This window comes from Coregonus lavaretus (assembly GCF_964263955.1).
Source record: "Coregonus lavaretus genome assembly, chromosome: 9".
Lineage (NCBI taxonomy): Eukaryota > Metazoa > Chordata > Actinopteri > Salmoniformes > Salmonidae > Coregonus > Coregonus lavaretus.
In genome coordinates, this window is record NC_139996.1 from 54,181,062 (window position 1) to 54,202,520 (window position 21,459).

Genomic DNA, 21,459 nt, shown 5'->3' on the forward strand with positions numbered 1-21,459 from the left:
GCCTTGATGACAGCTTTGCACACTCTTGGCATTCTCTCAACCAGCATGTAGTAACCACTTTTTGGGTTACTACATGACTCCATATGTGTTATTTCATAGTTTTGATGTCTTCACTATTATTCTACAGTGTAGAAAATAGTACAAATAAAGAAAAACCCTTGAATGAGTAGGTGTCCTAAAACTTTTGACCGGTAGTATACATCCAAGAGCTCTGACAATATAACCAGAGAGTTGCAGTCAGCCTGGCGAGCTGAGAGTGTATGAGACAGGAGGTTGAATGTGAGCCCTCCTATCTGCTGTGCCTCCTCCAAACAGAGACACAGACTTGAATCCTGGGTCTCGTGTCTAGGGCAGCTTCCCTCATTCCCTCAGATGGGACTGTGTGCTCCGCCTTTGTCCGGATAGGAGAGCAAAACGTTCCTGCTTTGTTTGGATTGTTTGTACTTCTCCCCCAGATACAGCGTGAGCAATGTGATTCCTCCCCAATGTCCGTATTCCAAAGAGCATAGAGTGTATTTCCATTGAAAATGCAAGGTCTCCAATGCAAAAACCTGAATTGGAAGGGATTGGAAATTGAAATGGGTGCTTGGTTCTCTAGAAGTAGGTGGGTCAATTATTTAATTCTTAGTGCTTTGTAATATAGAAGTAAAGTAAGTTGTGTTTTTTCCCCCAGCAATTATGTTTTGAGGGAAGCTATAGTATAGCGTACGTCCAAATCCGCCCGCAGCCAAAACATGCTCCTCAAGACTGCCAAGTGTGAATTAACAGCCTGGGAATTAACATGTGAACCCTTAACTGCTAGCAAACTGCTCATCATGAGACGCGTGTGAAATATTTTAATGATACCTGTCTGGATACATTTCATACATGTGTTGTGACACGTAGAATTTAATATGTGCAGAGAATGGGGCCGGGAAGCCTGCCAGGTCAAAGAGATACGCTGTTGTATACAGGATGTGTGAAGCTCTCTATTCGAATGTAAATCATTCTATTTCTATGATTAACCCTCTCTATGTGTGGTTTTATTGCATAATATAATAGTATTGCACTGGCACATGACAAAATGTAGCATACAATTTATTAACATTTTGTAAAGTTGCATCCTCCTGAGTAAGCCCATGGCTTATCTCTTTTGCTATGCATCAGGTCTGGTCCTTGACTAGTTGAATCAGGTGTGGGCTGGTACAAAAGCCTGTATACCCTGGAGTCCACTGGCCTAGCGTCGCTGTATGGCAGTCAGAGCCATAGCCAAAGTGGTTTAGTCATTACTGAAATAACCATGGGTCTGTACTGAAAAGAACGGTGGCCTATTTTCCCATTATCCTCATCATTATGGGTCTCGGCAGTGCCATGGGAAAGAGCTAAATTTCACCCATCTCACCTCGGCTCCACTCTGCCTCTCATGCCGTATTTGAGTTGTTACTGACTGCTCTCCATCCTGCCATTAAAATATGAAACTCCTATAGTGAACCCCCCCCCCACACACACACACACACACACACACACACACACACACACACAAACATACACACACATACTTCAGCCATGGCATTGGAAAAACATCAATCCTGTGATCATGCATAGATCCTCTGATCTCTGCCCTTAGTCTGTTGCTCTCCCCAGAGAGATGTAAAAGAGGAGGAAGACCACACAGTATTTCACTCACTCACCCACCCAAGCTCCTTCCTCATACAGGAATACAGTCAGGCACTGATGATGCCCCAAGGCTAAAGAAAGTCACACTTTTGAGCTCGATTTGGAACAAATGGAGAGGATGGTGAATTGAAACGAGTGGACAAATTGACGCTGGATTCAAGGGGCTCGAATCGGTAGTGAAAACTTGACATTTTAAATGTCAAGTTATGGGAGAAAATATAGCACATACTTAGTTAGGCTCAAGGTTAGAAATTAATCTTTTTGCACAACACTGTGAAACGTGTCCTTGGTCTCTGTTCGTCAGTGAGTGTTTTTAGACCTAAAGCTAAAATTCACTCTGATCTGGGCCTCGTTTCCCAGAGCCTTTTGTAAAAGCTAGACTCAGCAATATGTCAGTCTTTGATTCTCTTCTTCTCCTTACATTCCAAAGAACTGATAAGTAAACAAAGGAGCAGCAGTGTTAACTTCATGTGTTCCATAGAACTGATAAGTAAGGAGCAGCAGTGTTAACTTCATGTGTTCCATAGAACTGATAAGTAAGGAGCAGCAGTGTTAACTTCATGTGTTCCATAGAACTGATAAGGAGCAGCAGTGTTAACTTCATGTGTGCGTTGACGTAGAGTAGGGTATAAATGTTCCATCCCGAGAATAAATACATTTTCTCCCAGGTAAACCCGTATTTCCCACCAAAACCAGAATTATCATTCTAAAGCATATAAAACGAACGGACAGAAGCATTCTTACGGAGGGTGTGACGCAATTGCGTTGCCTCCAGAGGCCAAATTGAGCTCCGTACCTCATTGCTGTCCACCTCCCAAATGTTGTAACAATGCGGAGGGCTCCGTGTAGTTCCGCAATGACATGATTGGTTGACGGTAGGTGGGGGCGGGAGGTCCTGTATAGGGCCGTTGCGGTGACCATATTACCGCCACACTGGCAGTCATGGGTCATGACCGCAGTAAAATTCCATGTGACCATTGAGTCATGGTATTCTCATTTTATGCACTCTGGACATGCCTTTGTAGTACCCAATTTACTAACTACCATCAGGTCCTAATGGCCTGGTACTCAGGGCTCTATTGTCCCTCTAACCACTCTGACATCAATGCAAATGCAATCGAAAATCACATCAAACTCTTATCAAAACAGTAGGCCTATCTTACTTTTAAAACTCACCTCAATGTGATGATCAATTTGAGGAAAGTAGTTCAACAGCAGGTTGTTGTGGATGTTGTTTCAAGGCCTAACACAACAAGTTGGAAATCACACATTCAACAATAAGTGGTTTTGGAAGGAATCAGAACTGGGAAATTCCAGACTTCAGTGTTCAAGACAACTGGGAAAAATGAGCTCCGACTGGGAAAATACGTTTTGAACGGTCATCCAACTAGGAATTGCAAGTCGGGAACTCACTGACGTCATCATGATTTGACCTTGTTTTTTTTCAGAGTTCCCAGTTGTCTTGAAAGCACCATAAATCCAGAGAATGCCAGACTTTGATGACAAAGTTTGATGACAGAATTTGCCCACGAAGGACCGCCGCGCCACCTTCCTGTTCAAGTGAGCACAGCACAACAAGGTGAGTCCAAAAATGTATTGTATGCCGCTGCATAAATTATGTAATATGCCAGGGAGATATGTACAGTGCCTTCAGAAAGTATTCACATTTTGTTAGGTTACAGCCTTATTCTAAAATTGATTAAATAGTTTTTTTAATCAATCTACACACAATACCCCATAATGACAAAGCAAAAACTGTTTTTTAGAAATGTTTGCACATAAGTATTCAGACCCTTTACTCAGTACTTTGTTGAAGCACCTTTGGCAGCAATTACAGCCTTGAGTCTTCTTGGGTATGACGCTACAAGCTTGGCACACATTTATTTGGGGAGTTTCTCCCATTCTTCTCTGCAGATCCTCTCAAGCTCTGTCAGGTTGGATGGGGAGCATTGCTGCACAGCTATTTTCAGGTCTCTCCAGAGATGTTCGATCGCATTCAAGTCCGGGCTCTGGCTGGGGCACTCAAGGACATTCAGAGACTTGTCCCGAAGCCACTCCTGTGTTGTCTTGGCTGTGTGCTTAGGGTGGTCGTCCTGTTGGAAGGTGAACGTTCGCTCCAGTCTGAGTTCCTGAGCGCTCTGGAGCAGGTTTTCATCAATGATTGCTCTGTTCATCGTTGCCTCAATCCTGACCAGTCTCCCTGTCCCTGCCGCTGAAAAACACCCCCATGGCATGATGCTGCCACCACGTGCTTCACCGTAGGGGTGGTGCCAGGTTTCCTCCAGACGTGACGCTTGGCATTCAGGCCAAAGAGTTGAATTTTGGTTTCATCAGACTAGAGAATCTTGTTTTCCATGGTCTGAGAGTCCTTTAGGTGCCTTTTGCCAAATCCCAAGCGGGCTGTCATGTGCCTTTTACTGAGGAGTGGCTTCCGTCTAGCCACTCTACCATAAAGGCCTGATTGGTGGAGTGCTGCAGAGATGGTTGTCCTTCTGGAAGGTTCTCCCATCTCCACAGAGGAACTCTGGAGCTCTGTCAGAGTGACCATCGGGTTCTTGGTCACCTCCCTGATCGAGGCCCTTCTCCCCCGATTGCTCAGTTTGGCCTGGCGGCCAGCGTCTTAGTGGTTCCAAACTTCTTCCATTTAAGAATGATGGAGGCCACTGTGTTCTTGGGGACCTTCAATGCTGCAATACATTTTTGGTACCCTTCCCCTTGACACAATCCTGTCTCAGAGCTCTATGGACAATTCCTTCAACCTCATGGCTTGGTTTTTTCTCTGACATGCACTGTCAACTGTGGGACCTTTATATAGACAGGTGTGTGCATTTCCAAATCATGTCCAATCAATTGAATTTACTACAGGTGGACTCCAATCAAGTTGTAGAAACATCTCAAGGATCTCAATTTTGAGTCTCATAGCAAAGGGTCTGAATACTTATGTAAATAAGGTATCTGTTTTGTATTTGAAATACATTTGCAAAATAATCTAAAAACCTGTTTTCACTTTGTCATTATGGGGTATTGTGTGTTGATAGATGAGAAAAATGTTTTATTTAATCCATTTTACAATAAGGCTGTAACGTAACAAAATGTGGGAAAAGTCAAGGGGTCTGAATACTTTCCGAATGCACTGTATACTACTATGTGGTTGTCTGATCTTTCTATTCATTAATCATTTTGTTTGCAAAGGGAAAGTAAAATGGACTTTTCTAGCATCTTCAGTGTGCACCTCGGCAGAAATATTTGTTTATGTCCCATATGCTTTTGGCGTGGCGACAATTATTTTGGCTCTCACAGTTCACACAAACACCAGTAAGTACACACACACACACACACACACACACACAAGCGCTTTTGCTTTTTGCACTTGGTTCTGAAGATTGAAGCCTGGCATCAGTGAAGATCTCTCAGGGTATCTTATTAAGGACGCAACTAGAGCCAGTCTGAAAGAATAGCCTCTGTTGACATCTGTTGCTATAGGAGAGGTATTCAGCGCTGGTTAAGAAAGACAGTTCATGTGGAGGTCTTGCCCTTCATTGTGCATAAAACTCAAAGGTCTTGGGGACTATAGTAAAATGTGGATGTTTTTATGCATTCTGAAAACTGGGTGGTTTGGGGGTTGTCTCCCCTGGTTTATATGGTGTAGTTGTGCTCAGTGGATTAAGACATTAAAGGGAAAGCTGTTTGAGTGAGTCATGAGGACTCACGACTGAACTTGAAGAAATTTGAATATTTCTGTAATCATTTTTCTACTATACTGATGTTACTCGTCGTTTGAGGTATTTAAGTGTCTGTTTGTTTACAGAAAAATGTGTGTGCTTTGAGTTTGTGTGTGCGCGCACGTGCGTGCGTGCGTTTTATGTGCATCTGTGCGTGTATGCTTGTGTGTGCGTGTGTTGGTCTGAGTGTACTACGCTCACACATCTCTTAGTACGGCCTGTTCTCTGTCTGCTCTCTGGCTGCCGGCTGGTGTGTGTCCCCGGGGCAGCATGCATCTTCCCCCCGCTCTGCTGGTATAACTCCCAGACCTTCCGCAACAGCACACAGCACTGGAATGCACTTTCTTTCCTTCTCTCTCTCGCTCTCTCTCCCGGCAAGACAAAATGCCTTAGAATCTGAAGAATGCAGGGCTGCTCTGTTTCTCATTGAGTGGCAGAGAGGCCAGGGGGGAGAAGGGAGGAAAACAGGCGTAGAAGGCCCATTAACCCTTCCAGGGGTACGGACCATATACCCCAAAAACAATCTGTTACCTCGAATTGCTAGAACTTTAGTGGGAACGTTTTAAGAAAGTTAAAATGGCAAGTTTTCAGAACGTTCCCTGAACGTTTGGGACTACGTTGGAACGTTACTTAACGTTGTAGGAACGTTTATTTACTTATTTCTATTGTATGGGTGGATGACAAACGAAAGGAAACAACAGTAGAAATATAAGTGTTTCTATGATTCTGTGTATCACTAAGCACGTTTCCATCCAACCATTTCATGGGGATGAATTACCTGACACGTGAAAAAAGTCACGACCAGGTTGATGGAAACAGGAAATGCCGGTACAATTTTATAAATGCCTACAGACAATTTGTTTGTTTGACATGGTGGGATCTTTTTGTCTCTGTAAAATGTATTATGCAAGAAATGGCAGTGGAAACACCTTTATGCGCAAATATTTATATAATTACCATCATATCAAAGTAAAGTTGGAGTCACGCGATGATATGTTGTGTGGTCCTCCCACTATGTCTTGGGAAAGCATGTGGTTTAATAGGCTACAGATGAAATAAGTTATGAACTTTGTGCAAGGTGATGAGCTTGATGCTCCTTTCCAATAAATATTGATGGTCTTATTCTAGTGACGTCATGATCGATGCTTGGCTGCTGTTTGACAAATACAAATAATATCGCTCTTATCCATAATAATCTCGTAATGTAGGTAGCCTACCCCCACTGTATCTGCAAGCTGTTGGCTAGAGTGCATGTGCCAAGACCAAAGTGGGCACATTCTCTATGTAACGCAACAGTTTTTGTGAGAGAACCACCAGTAGAGTTGAAAATGCGATGGAAACCCATTTAACTTGTATTTTTCATTCGGTATGTTGGAGTTTAACGGTCAAAATGATTTGGATGTGCACTACGTCATCACTCACAGGCTTTTATCCGCATAAAGTCAGTTTGATGGAAACAAATCTCTGGTGGGAAAATGTGCATATTGTTTTATGCAGATTTGAGAATATTCGCATATAAATCTGTCGCAAATTGGATGGAAACCTAGCTACTGGCTGTTTATTTTTGCCACAGCAAGCCTTGTGTTGAATCCCCTCTGCATCTTCCATTGTAAATCTATTTAGAGAAAATCCAGCGTGAAAAAGCACCCTCTGGGAACACATCTGAGAAACCTTGTTGCTGCTACAAAGAGTGTCCATACAGTGACAAAAATGAAGCTTTCCACCGCAAATGTCTTTGTAAGAGAAGCAGCAGTGCTACATGTTGATTGTCCTTCAGTTTGCATTATTAGACCAACACTGATTTGTGTAGGTAGTACACACACATACACACAGAGAGAGAACCGGCCCTTCACTACAGTACATCACACTGCACACAATCTATTACAGCGCTTACTGTTGTGGATCATCAATAATATGCGTTACTGCCCAGCGAGCCAATAAAGATTATATGGTGGGACATTTAGTGCTGTGATACATCGATAGAGGAGTTAAGCCTGGCACTTTTATCTCAGCCCTATAGACTACTGAGGAGTTCTCAGTACATCCAGCCACACTCTGGCTGCGGTCAATAGTGTTGAATGTGGAACAAGACCACTGTTTCTTAGTTTGCCTATTTCTCTCTCGCTCACTTTTTTTGTCATTTATGTGGCTTGTTTTAGCTTTACAGCAGACTCTCATTAGGGAAAGGAATTGCTGTCCTACAATACTGTGTCATTCTCTGATAATACCTATTTTATGACTACTAACAGTGATTGGCATTGTTTTTGTTTCTGTTGGTATTACACAACAGTGTATCTGTGCCTTGCAACGTCCCTTGTAAACTATTAGGTGACATAGTCGTATTGGACTGTGTACTATATGAGTATCAATGCTGTCTGAAATGCTGGTATGCTAATATACTTTGTCCTCTAACCTCCACCTTGCATAATGATTTGAACTAAAACCTCTATTGAAGAGGCTTGGTGACGGGATGTATCCCGTGACTCTTAGAGCAGCATCAGGGAATGGGTTGTACTAGCATTTTAATTCCCTGGATAGCAGCCCCCCCGATGATAGTTGGAAAATAAAATGTAATTGAGACCGGGAAATATTAAATGTTGTAACCCATGTTAACCTTATGTTAATCTTAATATTGTTTTGTAAAAGGAATCAGAAAATAGACAGAACAAGCATTGTTTGGCAATGACACCGCTCGTAGAATGGGAATGCCAGTTCTCATTTTTGGATTTACAGTATCATTGGAGGTTTTCCAATGACTCGCAAAGAAAGGGCACTTATTGGTAGATGGGTAAAATAAAAATATCATTTTGAGCATGGTGAAGTTAGTAATTACACTTTGGATGGTGTATCAATACACCAAGTCACTACAAAGATACAGGCGTCCTTCTTAACTCAGTTGCCAGAGAGGAAGGATACCGCACAGAGATTTCCCCATGTGGCCAATGGTGACTTTAAAACAGCTACAGAGTTTATTGGCTGTGATAGGAGAAAACTGAGGATGGATCAACAACATTGTAGTTAATCCACAATACTAACCTAAATGACAGTGAAAGATGGAAGCCTGTACAGAATACAAATATTCCAAAACATGCATCCTGTTTGCAATAAGGCACTAAAGTAAAACAGCAGAAATGTGGCAAAGAAATAGAGAGTGTTATGTTTGGAACAAACACAACACATCACTGAGTACCATGGTGGTGGCTGCATCATGTTATGGGAATGCTTGTCATCGTCATGGACTTGGGATTTTTAGGCTAAAAATAAACGGAATAGAGCTAAGCCAGGCAAAAACATAGAGGAAAACCTCAGTCTGCTTTCCAACAGACACTGGAAGACAAATTCACCTTTCAGCAGGACAATAACCAAAAACACAAGGCCAAATATACACTGGCGTTGCTTACCAAGACGACATTGAATGTTCCTTGGTGGCCTAGTTACAGTTTTGACTTAAATTGGCTTGAAAATGTATGGCAAGACTTGGAAATGCCTGTCTAGCAATGATCAACAACCAACTTATAATTGTAATGGCTTAGCAGATAATAAGAAAAGAAGAACAATATTTACCTAGCTCAAAGAGAAGGAATATAATATATATTGTTTACAGGAAACTCATTCAACAATTTTAGATGAAGTTGTGTGGAAAAAGGACTGGGGGGGCTAAATATATTTCTCCCATGGGCAAAGAAATTAAAAAGGGGTGATAATATTAATTAACAGAAATGTTGATTTGAATGTGCAAATTGTCAAAACAGATCCTCAAGGTAGATAGATGGATTTTAAATATGTTATTGGACCATAAACACGATTCTTTGAAAATATATTTAATAATTGATCAACCCTACAAGCAATACAATACTCTATTATTATGGTGGGAGATTATAATATGGTTTTAAATACCTCTATGGATACCTCTAATCTCAGTAAGATTTAGTTCAGACTAGGCTTGACACCAAATGTACAAATAGTAGCCTAATTTGACAACAATTCAGTGAATGCAACAAGTATTAGATAGAGAGATACAGAGAGAAGATACAAAACACAACAACTTTTAAAGATTTGTAGGACAAATTCATATTTCACACTGTCACATTAGTGTTTGCATTTAGCCTACAACATGTCATGGAACTTCTGCACAGAACACGTAGAGCACCTAAAGGGGGTTTCTACACATCTCCCACTCTTTGCCCTGCGTCCGCTACAGATGCACACCACACACCCTCTCTTGCACCCTTCAAACTTCACCAGGGAGTGGCCTGCTTTAAAATTAGGAGTAAAAACTCGGTCCACACCACCTGGTGCCACACTCTTGGCTCCCCTCTCCCTGCCACTGTAGCCATCACAAGTGAATGCATAAGCTGCATTTTGAATGCCTTCAGGGACCAGGGCCTGTGGTTTCTGGGAAGGGGCCTTTGCAGGGTCCCCCACAAAATGTACGCATTTATGATGGCAATGTTGAGCATCCCCCAAAACACATACTTCCACCATTTTCTGCCTGTGCGTCCAATATTGTAATAGCTCCTCAGTTGGTCAAGATGGTCAACCCCGCCTATTTTCTTGTTGTAATCCGTTACAAGCTCTGGAACAGATATACTTTAAGTTTGTTCTGCCTGAACTTGGACACTGGTTTCAGGATGTCCTTACCTGAGCTGTTTGTGGACAGAAAATACACGTCTCTTTTGCAGGCCATTTCACACTGACCTCTCTGGAGCTTGCCCTCCACAATAGCCTTAGGGAAGTTCTTACGATTGGGCCATACTGTGCCACAATAATAGGTGTTGGTGTTAAGCAAGTCTCTCACCAGAGGAATGGATGAAAAAAGGTTGTCTGCGTAAAGATGGTGGTGTGACAATTAGATAGCCTCTCATGAGCTCCATTACAACTCTCCAGGCTAAGCTGAGCTCAGTTGCTTCAGTTGTGTGCAAATTGAAAGCAAGCCAGTAACCAGTCAATGAGTCACACAGACACCATATTTGAATCCCCCACTTCACTGGTTTCTTCGCTTCGGCATGTACTGTTTCCACAAAAGTCTACCGTCAGTTTTGATCATTGCCTCATCCACGGAGAGGGCTTGCCAGGGGTGAAATAGGTTGGGGAAATTGTGTTGCAAGATTTGGAGGAAAAGCCTTACTTTATGTAATTTGTCTGTCTCATTTGTTGAATTTAGATCCGAAAAGTGCACATACCTACCTACAGTGAGGGAAAAAAGTATTTGATCCCCTGCTGATTTTGTACGTTTGCCCACTGACAAAGAAAGTATCAGTCTATCATTTTAATGGTAGGTTTATTTGAACAGTGAGAGACAGAATAACAACAAAAAAATCAAGAAAAATGCATGTCAAAAATGTTATGAATTTATTTGCATTTTAATGAGGGAAATAAGTATTTGACCCCCTCTCAATCAGAAAGATTTCTGGCTGAGATTAGGAGCACACTCTTAAAGGGAGTGCTCCTAATCTCATCTTGTTACCTGTATAAAAGACACCTGTCCACAGAAGCAATCAATCAATCAGATTCCAAACTCTCCACCATGGCCAAGACCAAAGAGCTCTCCAAGGATGTCAAGGACAAGATTGTAGACCTACACAAGGCTGGAATGGGCTACAAGACCATCGCCAAGCAGCTTGGTGAGAAGGTGACAACAGTTGGTGCGATTATTCGCAAATGGAAGAAACACAAAAGACCTGTCAATCTCCCTTGGCCTGGGGCTCCATGCAAGTTCTCACCTCATGGAGTTGCGATGATCATGAGAACGGTGAGGAATCAGCCCAGAACTACACGGGAGGATCTTGTCAATGATCTCAAGGCAGCTGGGACCATAGTCACCAAGAAAACAATTGGTAACACACTACGCCGTGAAGGACTGAAATCATGCAGCGCCCGCAAGGTCCCCCTGCTCAAGAAAGCACATATACATGCCCGTCTGAAGTTTGCCAGTGAACATCTGAATGATTCAGAGGAGAACTGGGTGAAAGTGTTGTGGTCAGATGAGACCAAAATGGAGCTCTTTTGCATCAACTCAACTCGCCGTGTTTGGAGGAGGAGGAATGCTGCCTATGACCTCAAGAACACCATCTCCACCGTCAAACATGGAGGTGGAAACATTATGCTTTGGGGGTGTTTTTCTGCTAAGGGGACAGGACAACTTCACTGCATCAAAGGGACGATGGACGGGGCCATGTACCGTCAAATCTTGGGTGAGAACCTCCGTCCTTCAGCCAGGGCATTGAAAATGCCAAGGCAACAAAGGAGTGGCTCAAGAATAAGCACATTAAGGTCCTGGAGTGGCCTAGACAGTCTCCAGACCTTAATCCCATAGAAAATCTGTGGAGGGAGCTGAATGTTCGAGTTGCCTAACGTCAGCCTCAAAACTTGAATGACTTGGAGAAGATCTGCAAAGAGGAGTGGGACAAAATCCCTCCTGAGATGTGTGCAAACCTGGTGGCCAACTAGAAGAAACGTCTGACCTCTGTGATTGCCAACAAGGGTTTTGCCACCAAGTACTAAGTCATATTTTGCAGAGAGGTCAAATACTTATTTCCCTCATTAAAATGCAAATCAATTTATAACATTTTTGACATGCGTTTTTCTGGATTTCTTTGTTGTTATTCTATCTCTCACTGTTCAAATAAACCTACCATTAAAATGATAGACTGATCATTTCTTTGTCAGTGGGCAAACGTACAAAATCAGCAGGGGATCAAATACTTTTTTCCCTCACTGTAGCTGCTCAAAGCGGTTGCGTTGCATTTTGCTAGCTACTGCAAAGTATGTTACCCGGAGGGCAGCGTCAGTAGACCTGTAGTCTCCTCTTCAAACGTGCCAAACCATGATAGGGAGGCATTGGATGTGGTGGCGGACAGGTTGGTGTTAAACACGAGATCAAAAAAATAATAAACAGACTCCTACCACTTTTAAAATCAACTCCAAAACCCCTGCCGCTTTCACTTTATGCCCAGGCTGTGTGGTACAAGGGTGAATGGTGGGACTTGGGCCAGACATACTCCATGGAAACGTAGGTTCCCCTTTCTGGTGTACTCTCCCTCTGCTTCCTCCACTCCCTCTGCTTCTTCCTCCTCCTCTCCCTCTTCCTCTCCCTCTCCATGTTCCTCTTCATGTTCCTCTCCCTCCACTCTCCTCTCCCTCTTCACTCTCCCTCCTCTTCACTCTCCTTTTCCTCTCTCCACTTTCCTTTTTGCTCTCTCCACTTTCCTCTCGCCCCACTCCTCCCTACTCTCCACATCACTTCCCTCGCTTTCACTGACCTAGGAGGAACAGAGTAACAGAGGGAGCGTGAGAGAGAGGGATAGGAACAGAGGAACAAATAGGATACAATTGTGTTCAGGATCATAATCTCTCTCCTTTCCGCTCTTTTTCCTTTTTCTCATCAATACTCTGATAATCAACTCTTAGGGGTTTCCATAATAAATTGTGTTACAGTTACAACACACCTCCCATTACGTACGTACGCACACAGGCACACGCACACACAGTATACATTATCATCATGTGGTACCCAAGAAAGAGTAGCTGCTGCAAGTGCAATAGCTAATGGGGCTCCTAATAAACTAAACTAAATCATGACGCTCTACAGCACTTTCTTTCATTCAATCAAACACACACACATATACAGTATCATTTACATTTACATTTTACATTTTAGTCATTTAGCAGACGCTCTTATCCAGAGCGACTTACAGTTAGTGAATACATATATTTTTTTTTATACTGGCCCCCCGTGGGAATCGAACCCACAACCCTGGCGTTGCAAACGCCATGCTCTATCAACTGAGCTACATCCCTGCCGGCCATTCCCTCCCCTACCCTGGACGACGCTGGGCCAATTGTGCGCCGCCCATGAGTCTCCCGGTCGCGGCCGGCTGCGACAGAGCCTGGATTCGAACCAGGATCTCTAGTGGCACAGTTAGCACTGCGATGCAGTGCCTTAGACCACTGCGCCACTCAGGAGATTTATCATCATGAAGCTATACAGCACTTGCATTCAATCAATCAATCAAAATTATTTTATAAAGCCCTTAGTGGTCAGATTGTTCCTCAGTTCATTGTGTGCATATATGTTTGTCAGACTGATGGATAATCAGACAGGATAGAGCACACAAAAAGACGCTCGTAAATATGTTCACAGATGAACAGCACGGTCAGATTATAACCGTAAAGGCTGTATATGGTACACACACTTCAAGACCCATGACTTAGTTAGCTGAGATGATCAAGATACAGCGTCACGAGGGAAGCACAATGTTGCCTCCTCCACTCAACTCTTGTTTTCTTGCAGACAACTACAGAGTTAGTTCATGTTAGCTTATTAGTTATGAAGCTGGGACAGTTTCCACATGAATAGCGCCGGTAGAAACAGTACTAAACAAGCAACTTGTTAGCTGAGTATGTAAACAAATATCATTGTAACTAGGGCTGTGGCGGTCATGAAATTTTGTCAGCTGGTGATTGTCAAGGAAATAACTGGCGGTCTCACGGTAATTGACTCTTAATTAACAAACACATTTAGCATCTCCTGGTTTCCACGCATAGCCTACAAGCAACTGATGCCGACCTTTGGAACATCTACATTTAAAAAAGTCTAACAAATCCATGTAATCTAGCCTAAATCTATTATTTATTTTAGACAGGTCTAAAGAAAAATGATATGAAGAAAATGTAGTCTTTTTCAGAAGAACATAATAGCATACTCTGAGTTGTCCTTATGTTAGGCCCTGATCTCGCTATGCCATATGGCTGTGGGCTACACTAGTTCATTTAGCAGATACAATTTGCTTAGAATTCCATGGCATTATTTTATAGTATTTTATAGAATAAAGTATACCATTGAACATAGCTGAATAAAATAGAAAATATATTTTCTCCAAACGATTTGAGGGAGTGAGCACATACGGCTATTCTGTGTTGAGCGGTTAACAAAGAAATAGGTACTCCTGTATGCTTAATTTAGAGTTATTAATGTAACTTTTGTTGTGATACAAATGTTGGGCTATATGTTTTGATTTTTAATACATTCAAAGGCTGCATGATGCGACTCCAATGATGATTTGAAAAAAGTTGCATGAAAGGCATGAGCTCTGCTTAGTTTTTTTGCAGGCTGTACACACTTCATCAGTCTCTCATTCACAATTTGACATGCACTTCATAATGCCTCAAATTTCCCGGCTGCATCCCCTTTGTGAGGCCGTAATGCCCCCTAAAAAAATCCATGCCTTTTGCAGCCAGTGGCCGTTGTGCACTTGGGCTGAATATAATCATTATAATTCCCTTCTCCTGGCTGCGTGCCGAAGCACCTCTCACTCACATGGCTCTCAGTCACGTGATTGGGTCTTTCCCACAGGCTACAAGTGAAGTCCGACACATCGGGGACACAACTGCACGCGTCCTTATCGCCTGGTTCACCAACTACTTCTCAGATAGAGTTCAATGTGTCAAATCGGAGGGCCTGTTGTCTGGACCTATGGCAGTCTCTATGGGGGTGCCACAGGGTTCAATTCTTGGGCCGACTCTTTTCTCTGTGTATATCAATGACGTCGCTCTTGCTGCTGGTGACTCTCAGATCCACCTCTATGCAGACGACACCATTTTGTATACATCTGGCCCTTCATTGGACACTGTGTTAACAAACCTCCAAACGAGCTTCAATGCCATACAACACTCCTTCAGTAGCCTCCAACTGCTCTTAAACACTAGTAAAACTAAATGCATGCTCTTCAACCGAACGCTGCTTGCACCCGCCCACCCGACTAGAATCACTACTCTCGACGGGTCTGACCTAGAGTATGTGGACAACTACAAATATCTAGGTGTCTGGTTAGACTGTAAACTCTCGTTCCAGACTCACATTAAGAATCTCCAATCCAAAGTTAAATCTAGAATCTGTTTCCTATTTCGCAACAAAGCCTCCTTCACTCATGCTGCCAAACATGCCCTCGTAAAACTGACTATCCTACCGATCCTTGACTTCGGCGATGTCATTTACAAAATAGCCTCCAACACTCTACTCAGCAAATTGGATGTAGTCTATCACAGTGCCATCCGTTTTGTCTCCAAAGCCCCATATACTACCCACCACTGTGACCTGTACGCTCTTGTTGGCTGGTCCTCACTACATATTCGTCGCCAAACCCACTGGCTCCAGGCCATCTATAAATCACTGCTAGGCAAATCCCCGCCTTATCTTAGCTCATTGGTCACCATAGCAACACACACCCGTAGTCTGCGCTCCAGCAGGTATATCTCACTGGTCATCCCCAAAGCCAACACCTCCTTTGGCCGCCATTCCTTCCAGTTCTCTGCTGCCAATGACTGGAACAAATTGCAAAAATCTCTGAAGCTGGAGACACTTATCTCCCTCACTAACTTTAAGCATCAGTTGTCAGAGCACCTTACCGATCACTGCACCTGTACACAGCCCATCTGAAATTAGCCCGCCCAACTACCTCATCCCTATATTGTTATTTATTTTGCTCATTTGTACCCCAGTATCTCTATTTGCACATCATCTCTTGCACATCTATCATTCCAGTGTTAATACTAATTGTAATTATTTTGCACTATAGCCTATTTATTGCCTTACCTCCATAACTTGCTACATTTGCACACACTGTATATATATTTATTTCTGTTGTATTTTTGACTTTGTTTTGTTTTACCCCATATGTAACTCTGTGTTGTTGTTTTTATCGCACTGCTTTGCTTTATCTTGGCCAGGTCGCAGTTGTAAATGAGAACTTGTTCTCAACTGGTTTACCTGGTTAAATAAAGGTGAAATAAAATAAAAAAATTCCGAGGGCATATTGAAGATATAGGAAGAACTGTCCACATTTACTTTACATCAGCCAACAAGACTAGGCCTAAAGAACAGCAAAAGCATTAGTCTATGTCAATCTACTATCCCCCATAGTTCAAAAGTTGACCTATTCTGTGTGAGAAATAAATATTCCAAACATAGTCTGGGACAGTTGTGGGATGCGATAGATCCCAAATTAATACAACCACTAGCATCAAAAATACTGTTTTAAGCAATGAGCCTGACGCAACAGATGAGAACGTTTAGCTTAAAATGTTGTTAACTATTAGGCAATTTCTTCACATTATAAGTGCAGCAATGTGCACACAGCAGTAGGCTATAAGCACGCATGTTCCATGAGTAGGAAAACACCATTCTCAAAAGTGACCACAAGTGTGATTATGCATATAATGCTTTTATTAGAAAGGTACATATTTATGGTGAGAATTATCTTCCCCAAACTTGGAACTCACGCCAGTATGTATGCCAGTTAGACTCTACACCTCTTGTAAAACGGATTAATGTGCTTCATTTTAAGAAGTTAGTTGGCCACTTTAGTTGTGATACAAACATATAGGCCTATGGGCTAGGATACATGAGGTGTTCGACTATGAAAAGCATGCGCTGTTTGCCTTAAGCTGGGCATCATTCACAAGTGATAATATATCATTCACAAGTGATGAGCTAATATTGTCACCCATCACACTATTCTTGATTTAATCTTGTCGTTACAATAGAAAATAATATATGTGTGAAATTAGTTTTGATTTTGAATGGACCATTATTATGCACCTGTATCGAAACGGGGTAGCGGAAAGAAATACATGTCATCTGCAATATTAAGCTGATCTAAACAAAATACATGTCATCTATGCACTTAAATAGCGAATGGAGGACGCTTTTCCGTGGTTCATTTTCATGCGAGCCAAGTAGGCTATACTCCTGTTTTAAAGAGAAGCAATGTGCTTAATATTAGGAAGGTTGAGAAATAAATATAGTAGGCCTAGAAAGCTGATGGGATCCTCCTCTTTTTAATAGAGGCAATCACTCTGTTTTCTCACGCAATTGCATAGCCTATAGAAGTGTTGTGCAACATCAGCTACATTTCGATTACTTTTGCAATATATATATTTTATACATACACATTACATTTGCATTGATGTCAGAGTGATTAGAGGGACAATAGATTGCGGGGTACCAGGCAGTTGGCTACTGTTTGGTAGGCTACTAATGACCATCAGCAGCATCAGAGTTTGGAGAAGCCTAATTACCGTGACTAAACGGTCACATGGAATTTGACTGCCTTCATGACTCGTGACCGCCGGTGTGGTGGTAATACGGTTACCGTAACAGCCCTAACTGTAACTCAATATCAGTGGAGCTCCACTGCGCGGGTTTCTACCATAACACGACAGCTAAGCAAGCTGTCAAATTATAGGAAAACGAGGCAAGGTATAGCCTATGAATATCTGTAACTAGCAAACATGACAAACCATAACCTAAGTCTAACAAATAAACACAAATTACTCTATTTCGTGGCTAGTTAGGTGGTTGTCATTTACAGCCACAACTTTTCTAGCTAGCCTGACAGTTACCTAGCTAGTTAGCGAGCAGCTTTGGTCGTTTCCATGTGAATTACTTCGTTAGAAACAATACAAAACAACCAACTACAGTGAGGGAAAAAAGTATTTGATCCCCTGCTGATTTTGTACGTTTGCCCACTGACAAAGATATGATCAGTCAATAATTTTAATGGTAGGTTTATTTGAACAGTGAGAGACAGAATAACAACAAAAAGCATGTCAAAAATGTTATAAATTGATTTGCATTTTTAATGAGGGAAATAAGTATTTGACCCCCTCTCAATCAGAAAGCTTTCTGGCTCCCAGGTATCTTTTATACTGGTAACGAGCTGAGATTTGGAGCACACTCTTAAAGGGAGTGCTCCTAATCTCAGTTTGTTACCTGTATAAAAGACACCTGTCCACAGAAGCAATCAATCAATCATATTCCAAACTCTCCACCATGGCCAAGACCAAAGAGCTCTCCAAGGATGTCAAGGACAAGATTGTGGACCTAAGAGCTACAAGACCATCGCCAAGCAGCTTGGTGAGAAGGTGACAACAGTTGGTGTGAATATTTGCAAATGGAAGAAACACAAAATAACTGTCAATCTCCCTCGGCCTGGGGCTCCATGCAAGAACTCACCTCGTGGAGTTGCAATGATCATGAGAACGGTGAGGAATCAGCCCATAACTACACGGGAGGATCTTGTCAATGATCTCAAGGCAGCTGGGACCATAGTCACCAAGAAAACAATTGATAACACACTACGCCGTGAAGGACTGAAATCCTGCGCCCGCAAGGTCCCCCTGCTCAAGAAAGCACATATACAGGCCCGTCTGAAGTTTGCCAATGAACATCTGAATGATTCAAAGGAGAACTGGGTGAAAGTGTTGTGGTCAGATGAGACCAAAATGGAGCTCTTTGGCATCAACTCAACTCGCCGTGTTTGTAGGAAGAGAAATGCTGCCTATGACCCCAAGAACAACATCCCCACCGTCAAACATGGAGGAGGAAACATTATGTTTTGGGAGTGTTTTTCTGCTAAGGGGACAGGACAACTTCACCGCATCAAAGGGACGGTGGACGGCACCATGTACCATCAAATCTTGAGTGAGAACCTCCTTCCCTCAGTCAGGCCATTGAAAATGGGTCATGTATGGGTATTCCAGCATGACAATGACCCAAAACATACGGCCAAGGCAACAAAGGAGTGGCTCAAGAAGAAGCACATTAAGGTCCTGGAGTGGCCTAGCCAGTCTCCAGACCTTAATCCCATAGAAAATATGTGGAGGGAGCTGAATGTTCGAGTTGCCAAACGTCAGCCTCAAAACTTTAATGACTTGGAGAAGATCTGCAAAGAGGAGTGGGACAAAATCCCTCCTGAGATGTGTGCAAACCTGGTGGCCAACTACAAGAAACGTCTGACCTCTGTGATTGCCAACAAGGGATTGCCATCAAGTACTAAGTAATGTTTTGCAGAGGGGTCAAATACTTATTTCCCTCATTAAAGTGCAAATCAATTTATAACATTTTTGACATGCTTTTTTCTGGATTTTTTTGTTGTTATTTTGTCTCTCACTGTTCAAATAAACCTACCATTAAAATTATAGAATGATCATGTCTTTGTCAGTGGGCAAACGTACAAAATCAGCAGGGGATCAAATACTTTTTCCCCTCACTGTAGTTAGTTGACTATATAGGGCCTACAGCTAAACACTGCTCCACTGCTGATGTGCTTGCCTGTATCAACCCGGTGATCATGACATGACAGGACTGAGAGCTAATCCCCAAGTTTCACATCATCAAACATCAACAACACCAAACATACAGTATATCTGCTGTTTACTTATTTCACTCACCTGTACATCACCACTTTCAAAGTGCAAGAACTTTTACGAATCCGTATCACCAACCAACATAAATACAGCATTTTGCACAGTGAAAAGTCATGGCCGCTTCTGCACCGTCATTTTGAAAAAAATAGCTGTTTAGGGCAGAACTGAATTGACATCCAATATACCAGAGGAGAACCTGACCATAGGAAGTTAGCATTGGATCCTAAAGTGATATCAAAAGTATAATTTGAAGTGCTGTCTAAATCTCCCTTTGATGTAAAATGTGAGTTCTGTCACACATCTCAAGAGTAGGATTGGGGGGGAGAATGTCCGTAGGGGGAGTAGTGGGGGAAAGGGAGGTGCAGGTAGCTGACTAGTGGTGGCTATTCAGCAGCCTGATGATCTGAGGGTAGAAACTATTGGCCATTCTTCCAGTTTTTGCCATGATGCTCCTGTACTGGGAGAGCAGGGCTTGGCTTGGGTGGCTGGGGTCCTTGATGATCTTCTTGGCCTTCCTGCGACAGCTGGTGTTGTAAGTGTCCTGTAGGGCAGGCAGTGTGCACCCAATGGTGCGTTCGGCTGCACGTATCACCCTCTGAAACGCCTTGCGGTCTGCGACGGTGGAGTTGCCGTACCAAGCTGTGATGCTGCCTGACAGTATGCTCTCGATGGTGCTCCTGTAGAACACTACATTTCTTCAGCGTCCTGAGGTTGAAGAGTCGCTGTCGTGCTTTCTTCACCACGGTGTCAGTGTGTTTTGACCATTTCAGCTTCTCTGAGATGTGAATGCCGCGGAATTTGAAGTTATTGACCGTCTCCATGGCGGCCCCGTTGATGAGGATGGGGGCGTGTCCAGCCTGGTTCCTCCTGAAGTACACAATCAGCTTGCATGCTTCCGCACACACATACACTACATGAATGTTGCTTTTGGCTACAATACACATATTACACATGCAAACACACACATACCCCATTATCGATTTTGCCGTTCCCCCTACCAAGGTGGCTAGGCGAGGCTAACACTAGCTCCCAGAGGAAGGAAAAAGAGTGGGGCTGGGGCTGCCTTATATTATCACTAGCCACAGACAGCCTCTGGATGGAATTTACTGGCTGGTAAATGCAACATGACATACAGACAGTCCACCACTGACAGCGCAAATGCTTTATCTCCCAGGGAGTGAGTATTTCTCTGTCATGTCGATTCAGCCAGCCATAAAGGAGAGAGGGGGGGAGAGGGAGATGGATGGGAGAAGGGGGGATATGGAGGGAGTGAGGAGAGAGGGAGGGAGGAAAAAGGGAGATGGGGGAGAGAGGGAAATGGAGGGAGGGAGGAGGGAGGAGAGGGAGAAAGCCAGCATCCCTTGATGTAAATGAATGGTAGAAGTTGGAGGAGAATGAATGAAAGAGAGAAAATAGAGATTCACACTTGTTTTGCCATCGGAATATCAACCCTGTGCCAACACCTTGGAATCGCTTGGAAAACATAATCTCATTGGTAGCCCGATCTATTATGTATTTTAGTGTATGAACCTCAAACTGGCATTGCCATAACTAATAACTTAACATAGTGTTTCTAATAAACCCTTAGTATTTCTAAATCTTAATCTCCATCGGTAATCGGAGTGGCAGTCTTGGCTGGGTGGAGGGATGCAGCAGGTGTGAGATGTTGCCTGGCACAAACATAGAGAACCAAGTATTATCAAATCACCAGCAGATGGGCACTATTTCTGTCAATGTTGTCTCCTTTTTGAATGGGAAACTCTGCCCAGACCAAGCTACACATCTCCTGCCAGTGTATTGTGGAGCATCATATGTAATATCAACAGAGAGAGGGAGAAACTCTCAAACTTCCCCACAAAATAGTCTGAGTTCT

At 42.9% G+C, this 21,459-nt stretch overlaps 1 protein-coding gene across 1 annotated transcript in view; it reads left to right on the forward strand.

Moving 5' to 3' along the window:
* The window catches only part of peak1 (pseudopodium-enriched atypical kinase 1), a 269,483-nt gene that overhangs the window by 150,437 nt on the left and 97,587 nt on the right, over positions 1-21,459 (forward strand). The window contains exon 4 of the mRNA XM_084169057.1: positions 3,105-3,235. The gene's annotated coding sequence lies outside the window, so the exon portion shown is untranslated. The remainder of the gene's footprint in view (positions 1-3,104; positions 3,236-21,459) is intronic.